The sequence below is a fragment of the Rhincodon typus genome, unplaced genomic scaffold (genome assembly GCF_021869965.1).
Source record: "Rhincodon typus isolate 14 unplaced genomic scaffold, sRhiTyp1.1 hic_rhity00004756, whole genome shotgun sequence".
Classification (NCBI taxonomy): Eukaryota; Metazoa; Chordata; class Chondrichthyes; order Orectolobiformes; family Rhincodontidae; genus Rhincodon; species Rhincodon typus.
This window is the reverse complement of record NW_025970394.1, coordinates 3802-12265: the sequence shown is the minus strand read 5'-3', so window position 1 is coordinate 12265 and position 8464 is coordinate 3802. Positions and strand designations below refer to the sequence as shown.

At 41.2% G+C, this 8464-nt stretch overlaps 1 pseudogene; it reads right to left on the bottom strand.

Moving 5' to 3' along the window:
- Positions 1-11: 11 nt before the first annotated feature.
- LOC109937471 overlaps positions 12-8464 on the bottom strand; it is an 11479-nt pseudogene continuing 3026 nt past the window's right edge.

The following is an 8464-nucleotide window of genomic DNA, read 5'->3' as shown; positions in this document are numbered from 1 at the left end:
ATTTCTCCGACTGTGGTAACTCCAGTGTCCACAATGGAAGACGTAACTGTCGCCCGGTCCTCCTCTGTCTGTAGTTCCGATTGACAAACATCAGGAATTGGATTCACTGCCCTGTTTCCTGTGTCCACATCTGGAAAGGAAAGTCACATTGAAGAGTTGTAAGTTTGTGATGATTCCAGTTGATTGATTTTAGCAGAGCTGATTATCAACTGGATGACCTCCTCCATGATCTATATACAGGAGATCCGTCCTATCAAAAAACAGAATGGCCATCTTAACTGCTGAAACAGTAGCTTTTGGGCTACTTCATGATAAAGATTTTATACTCACTGTTTACACAGAGTTGGCTATGTAACCTTCACAATAACACGATCCTCAACACAATGGGAAAACAGAAGGGAAGTGGTTGGGAGGATTATCAGACCCAACATGATCTCATTTAATGGCAAAGCACACTCAATGGGCTGAATGGCTTACTTCTGCTTCTTATGGGCTGATGGTCTTATTATTTGTACATTTGTCCTTTTTCATTTCTACTTAATGTAATAGAAATTAGATGAATTATTGTATTGGGTAATTTAATGAAAACAAATCAAATAGGTTTCTTACTCTGCTCTTATCTATTAACAGGAGAGTGATTGAAAGTCAGCATTTTTTACCTGTTGACCTGTACTGGGTTTGAGTAGTAGAGGTTCTGTGTGAGTTGTCCACATCTTTCATCACACCCGCATTAACCTGAGCCTTAAAGCAAAACAGAAAGCAAGAACTGTGGAAGATTACAGCAGAGGGAACACTTTCTGTACAACACAATCTCCCATCTGTATTTTCGTGTCTTTTTTAAAAGGGGACACTTGTGAACTTTAAACGTTGATGGCATCAATCATCCAGACTGGAAACTTACATCAAAGAGTTTACACTTTCCTATTGGGTGGGAGAATAAGCAAGACACTCTTCATTCTCGCAAGAGAGCACGACATGGGGAAAAAAGAGGGTGGGATGAATAAATTTAATAGTAAATTTATTTTAATAAATAATAAATAATCTCTGTCACCACTCTTACCTCATCGGATGCTTCCTTCCAGTTGATTCTGTAAATCACTGTCAGAAAGAAAATGATTTGTACAACTGCACAAACAAACAGTCCAGTCCACAGACCTGCAACAATAACAATGGTGCAGTCAGCATGGATTCAATCGCGTTAACTGTTCCATCCACTTCTGTTCGTTTTTGAAACTCTTTCAACTTTACAAAATGGCTGGTGCCATGGCCGCTACCTGGCCACATTTGGCCTCAGCACCCCTAGATTAGAAACACGAAGAATTCATCCAGGGATCCCACTCCTGAAAGCTACCCAACATCTGAATGTGTGCGGATGTTGGGTTAGACCCTGTCTCAGCTCTGCTCGATGCTCACCCTCCAGCCAATATTCCAGCATCTGTGTTCACAGATAAAACATGGCCGCAGTACCCTATCTCGTAGTACAGAGTGAGCATTGATAGACATTGGCCCCAGAATCACACAGGGCCACTTGGATTCATGTGGCACCCCAGAGAAAGGACTTCCAACCAATTTCACTCTCCAACGCTGATCTTAAGATGGAGCAACATCGTCAGTATTTTGCAGAGTGTGAGTGTTGAGCTGCGAAAGACAACGAAAAAATATGTAAATTCATACCAAATACACAAAGTTTTGCAGCAAACATGAGAGAGATTCCAACGGGAAACCCAACAAAGTAGTATCCAATTAGGTTACCAATTGCTCCCAGTTTTTGCATTCCAACTCCTCTAACACTCCACCACTTACAGCCTACAAAATAGACAAGCAGAACACATTAACATGATAATGCAACATTAAGCAGAAAGGAATAATAATCTGGTGACTTAATATGTCCTCAAATAATACAGTACAATTAAGTGAAGTTACATTAAGAATTGCTCATTTTCTTGTTATTGTGGCTGTTTAAGGTAACATAGAACAGCTTTCTTCTGAACAAAAACAGAAGTTGGTGGAAAAGCTCAGCAGGTCTGGCAGCATCTGTGAAGAGAAAATCAGAGTTAACGTTTCAGGTCTGGTGACCCTTCCTCAGACACTTTCTCTTCACAGATGCTGCCAGATCTGCTGAGCTTTTCCAGCAATTTCTGCTTTTGTTCCTAATTTACAGCATCCACAGTTCTTTTGGTTTTTATTTAGCTTTCTCTTGAATTTCAATACAAAAGAACACGCATTGGCCAGATCTCCTGCAAAGGGCTGTGGTCACTGGGAGAAAATTGGAACTTTCAACGTGGCGACCAATAGCTTTTGATTGTATAAAAGGCTATCAAGGTTAATGGAAGAATGGCAGCAAAATGGGATTTCAGGTAAAGACAAGCCATGAGCTAATTGACTAGAGGAGCAGGTTTGAGGGGCTGAATGGCCTCTTCCTGTTCTGATGAATCAAATCTACATGGCTGTTGACTCTCCCATTGTAATGGGATAACAGCCAATGTGATGAAGGGAGCCTTTAAAGGGTGCACAGTGGCTGAGTGGTTAGCACTGCTGCCTCACAGTACCAGGAACCTAGGCTCAATTCTGGCCTCAGGTGAATGTGGAGTTTGAACATTCCTCCATGTCTGCATGGGTTTCCTCCCACAGTCCAACAATGTGCAGGTTAGAGTGGATTGGCCATGCTAAATTGCCCTGTAGTGTCCAGGGATATGCAGGCTAGGTGGGTTAGCCATAGTAAATGTGGGGTTACGAGTGGGGTTCTGGGTGGGATGTGATGCTGTTTGGAAGGTTGGTGCAGTGGCCTCTTTCTACACTGTAGGATTAATTTCTCCTGACACCATCTTGAACTATTGCAGGCTCCATTGCTTCAAACTGTTCTCATCAACTTTAATAAAATCTGAGCTGGAAGAGAAACCCAATTAAAAATAAAGACAGGGTGAATCTGAAACAGAAAATTGATATAATTCTAAAGTAAGAGACAATGGGGATTAAGCTGACCAATTCCATCCCAACAGCTTGTTCACAATTTTTATTTTCTGTGAAGTTCTATATGAGACAGAATCTCACCTGCAGCAATGGAAACTGGAAGAGTGAAGCGTGATGCATAGAACCTGACAGATGTGAGTTAGATTTACTGGGGCAGTAGATTAATTCTAAAATAATGGTGATAACATTTAAAACTAACAAGTAGTAGCAGAAATATAACATTTAAACATTCTAAGGCCACAGAAACACTCACCACCACAGCATCGAACAGATGATAGGCAGCGTTTAATGGAATTATATCTGCAACCAAATGAATAATTTCTCTGGAAAATGAAAAGAGGGATAACAGAGAGCTTTCACATGATTCCGAATCCATTTTGCAAAGGAACATTTATGAGTTTATGCTTGGGAAAGTCATTTTTTTTTACCAACTTGTCATTGATGAAGATACAGCCAACCACTTCCTTCATTGCTGTAAGAATCAGTACCAATACTAAAGCGATGCACCCTGTGATATGAAGAGCAAACATGAGAAAGCCTCATCGAGTAGTCTAGTTGAAGTTAAAAAATTGGAAATTTCAGTTCACTGCTTCCACTTATCCTCATTTTTTCCAACACATGACCTCCTATCTCTACTCTGTATGCTGGGTGCAGACTCCCTGACTGGATCCTATCCCTTCCCACATCTCACTTCTAAATTGATACAGGGATTTCTCCCCAGTCCATCCTAGCCAGTGAGCATTAACTGATCTGATTCTTGTGAAATTCTAGTTGTTCTCTCAGAGCTAAAGGATGTGCAGAGAAAGAGAGAACTGGGAACTGAGTTGGATGATCATGTGGAATCGCAGAGCAGGCTCAAATAGAATCCTGTGGAAACACGCCTTTCGGCCCACCAAGTCCACACTGACCCACAGACATCCCAACCCCTATAACCCACCTAATCTACACATCCCTGAACATGGGCAATTTAGCATGGCCAATCCACCTAACCTGCACATCTTTGGACTGTGGGAGGAAACTGGAGCACCCGAAGGAAACCCACGCAGACACTGGGAGAATGTGCAAACTCCACACAGACAGTCGCCTGAGGGTGGAATCAAACCCAGGGCCCTGGCACTATGAGGCAGCAGTGCTAACCACTGAGCCACCACACCACCCTGCTTTAACAGATCATTAGTTAACAATTTCATTGCTCTCATCTCCACAGGAAACTGGAAGTTTTGACATGCATTATAAACAAGTGCCCTTGAAAACAATACTGCAGCTACACTGACCTCAACCACAGTACAATGTACCTAATGCATCAGATACACAGAAAATGCCTGAACCAATCTGTGTCCTGAGAAAGCAAAAGATTACTTCAGTTAAATGGCCTGGTCCTGCTCCCCGTTTGTATGTTTCTATGTCCTAATTGTCCATTAAATTCAATTGAGGAGCCGAACCCTTCAGATGAGTTTCAAAGAGGGAACCATTAACGGTTACATTGTTTGAATAACTAATTAAACTCAATGAGTTTAAACAATTGGACTCACCAGCGCAGCATACAGTGACTTTAGCAGAGTTGACGGCCTGCTGTGCGTTACCAGCACCAAGCGCGTTCCCCACATAAACAGTTGCAACCATCCCAAATCCCAGAGGGATCCGTAGGAGGAAAAACATAAGCAGTTACTCGTACATTGTTAGAGTCATACAGTCATACAACATAGAAACAGACCCTTCTGTCCAAACAGTCCACATTGACCATAATTCCAAACTAAACCAGTCCCACCTGCCTGCTCCTGGTCCATATCCCTCCAAACATTCCTTATTCATGTACTTATCTAAATGTCTTTGAAACGTTGTAACTGTACCTGCATCCATCACTTCCTCTGGAATTTCATTCCACACACACTGAGCAAGCGCAAAAATTGCCACTCACGTCTTTTTTAAACCTTTCTCCTTTCAGCTTAAAAATATGTCCCTTAGTCTTGAAATCCCCCACCCTAGGGAAAAGACACCAGCCATTCACCTTATCTATACCCCTCATGATTTTATAAACCTCTATAAGGTCACCTCTCAACCTACTATGCTCCAGTAAAAAAAAGTCCCAGCCTATCCAGCCTCTCCTTATAACTCAAACCCTCTATTCCCAGCAACATCCCAGTAAATCTCTTCTGAACGCTCTCAACCTTAATAATGATAATGTTCTCTAATTTCATCCCTTATTTGATTTGTTACTGAAAATAACTGCTCCATCAGTGTACTTGTGCTAGATGTATGTCCAAGATGGTCATGAAGTTGATAATCCCTGCTTGGTTACAACGAAACCAACCTCAATCCCAACCCCCTTCATCACCCTTTGGGATTGTCAAAGGAATTAAATCAGTTTCTCTACCTGATTATTATGATCCCTTTCTTTCCCTCTTCCACATGTACCATCAAGTTACTTTCTGATACTGAATACAATCCCTTTGCAGCATTGTTCCTCCCTATCTCTGTAACCTCTCCTATCTCTAACATCCTCCGAGATATCTGTGCACCTCCAATTCTGGCTCGTTTGTCATGGCCAGTTTCCACCACTCAATATTGGTTGTGTAGGTGCCTAACTCCAGAATTTACTGCCCTTAAACCTCTCCTGTTCTCAACTCCTTTCTCCTTCACCATGCTCCATAAACCTATAAATTTTTGATCAAACATTTTGCCACCTGCTCTAATACCTACTTAGCATATTTTTATTTTGGAACAGTGCTGCAAAGTGAAATAAAAACAGAAAATGCTGGATGAAAAGCAAAATCCTGTAGCTGCTGGAAATTGGAAATGAAAACAGAGAATGCTGGAGAAACTCAGCAGGTCTGGCAATATCTGTAGAGAGAGAAAAAGAGTTAATGTTTCCAGTTCAATATGAATCTTCAGGACTCAACTCAGCTCTGTGTTTGTGGTTACTTTAAGGTAATAGCTAATAAAATTCCACTCTTTCACTGATGAAAACCTTGGAATCGATTTGTCTTCATTTTTGATCTGGCTCAGTCAGTTTAATTGAAATATGATAATTACATACAAAAGCGTGCACACATATAATATATATATTGAGACTGATCAAAGTGGGGTTTACGAAGAGGGGACCAATGACCCTTCTTCACCAGTCGTAACAGGCCTGCTTCTTTGATTAACTTTCCGTGACTCTCCATGTGTACAGTTGTTAACTTAACACATAGTTAAGGTACTATAGGAACTATAAGCTAAGGTACTGTACTATCGGAGGTGCAGTTAGTTTAGTTGAGTGTGAGTTTAGTTGTAATGGACCAGATTGTACAGAGTTGAATATTCCTTTTCAGTACATGCAGTGAAAAGAGGAGAAGGTTTCTGACCTGGATGCTTAGAAGGACTTTGTTTCTTTGCAATGTCAAGTTTGCTATTTTTTATAGTCAATAATGCCTTAGGTATGTAAATACTGTACTTGTGCAGAATCCTCATGCCTACCTTGTAAATCACCATTATTATCTGTGAGATAATGGTCTGGACTCCAAGTTGAACTTCATTAATTAAACCTGTGGAAAGCAACAAGTATGAAATTAAACTTTACTGAAGTAATTTCACATGAAGAGATGAAGAATATAGCTTCCGGGTTCTATCGTACTTGATCATTGCTGAGAAAAGTAAAATGCTATTGAAGCTTTTCATCTTGGACTCATCAGGACACTATTGCAAGCATACCAAATCTCAAGGGGAACACAATTCATACTGCATGAAAGAGGGTGCTATTTGCTTGTAAGTGGAGTTTGATTGTAGAGGCATTGTCATGGAGACTGGTGCATTCTCCATAGCTACACATCTACAAATCAGAGTCCACATAATTTTCCCTTGTGCATTCTCCATTTCACCTGCTTCTGAGGAGCAGTATTTGATCTCCAAGTTGCTATTACTTGTGACAGCCCACATTAGATTATCAACTGGAAGCATTGAATTAACGCTCAGTCTCTGCTACTTGAAAAAAAATGTTTATTCAGGATTTGAGTGATTTAATACAGGATGATCATCTAGGCTGTTCTACAGAGCAGGACTATGGTCAGGGATTAAGAGAGCAGAGAATTAGAGAATGGCACACCACTGACTGAAGGACATTTGGCCCATCTTGCCTGTGATTGTTCTTTCCACTAGAATCCTATCACAAACTGCAAAATTGACAATGGAGCGATGATTTGGCTTAAAATTAAGACAATTAAAAACTCTTACGGGTAGATCTTTACTCTACAACTGGGTTTGCAAACTTTCTCTGCTGATTCTTTCCATGCCTCACTTCTGTAGCGAAGAAGGCAGAACTCCTATATTCTTAATAAAAACCAAAAGAACTGCGGATGCTGCAAATCAGGAACAAAAACAGAAGTTGCTGGCAAAGCTCAGCAGGTCTGGCAGCATCTGTGCAGGAGAAAACAGAGTTAACATTTCGGATCTGGTGACCCTTCCTCAGAACTCCTTTTTTACTCCTATATTCTTCTCATTCTTTGCTCATTTTTATTCAAATATAACAAATGGTGAAGTCGTCCACAATGAAATCGAATTGAAAATGACACACTACACAAACACAAATCTTCACAACATGCACTAAGTCTCATCATTTCTGAAGAAGGGTCCCGACCTGAAATGTTAACTTTCCTGCTCCTCTGATGCTGCCTCTCCTGCTGTGTTCCTCCAGCTCCACACTGTGTTATCTCTGACTCTAGCATCGGCAGTTCTTACTATCTCTGATACGCTAAGCCTCAACTCCTTCTTTGTTGTGATGATAACTGGAACTGAACAAGACTCTCAAACATCCAATCTGTCAATATGCTGTGCTCTTTGACTCAAAGGTCTTTGTGCACTCAAATAAAGTTTTGACTATCAGCCAAGGGTGCAAGGATTTGCTGTGATGTATGCTACTGCACTGCCAAGCTTAAACAAAAATAATGTAAATTTTAAAAAGCTCATTATTTTGTCATGAACTATCTCGAAGTTTTAATGAGAGCAATACCATTAAAATTGTCACTGTAGACAGTATCAGCACAGAAAGAAAGAGGTTTTAAAGTCAACTTAAAGGGAGAAGAGAGGGGGAGAGGTTTAAAGAAGGAATTCCAGACCTTGAGTGCAAGTAAGCTGAAGACAATTAATATCTGGAATGCAGATAGAGAGGAGTTCAGACATAACGAGGCCTCATGGGGCTGTAGGAGGTTTAAGTGATAGGGAGGGGTGGGGGAATGGAGGAACCCGAAAAGTAAGTTACAATGATAATTAAGCATTTTGAGACACTCTGAAGTCGTGAAAGATGCTGCACAGATGTGAGCCATGAATCCGACGTACTCTCACAGGTCATCAGGGGATAGAGTGGATCTCACTATATTCTATAATCTGCTGCACAAAATAAACAGGGAAGGTTATGAACCTAACGAGTGTCCGCACTCCCCACCAACCCCACCACACCCGGCACCTTTCCTTGCAACCGCAGGAGGGGCTACACCTGCCCCTACACCTCCCCCCTCAC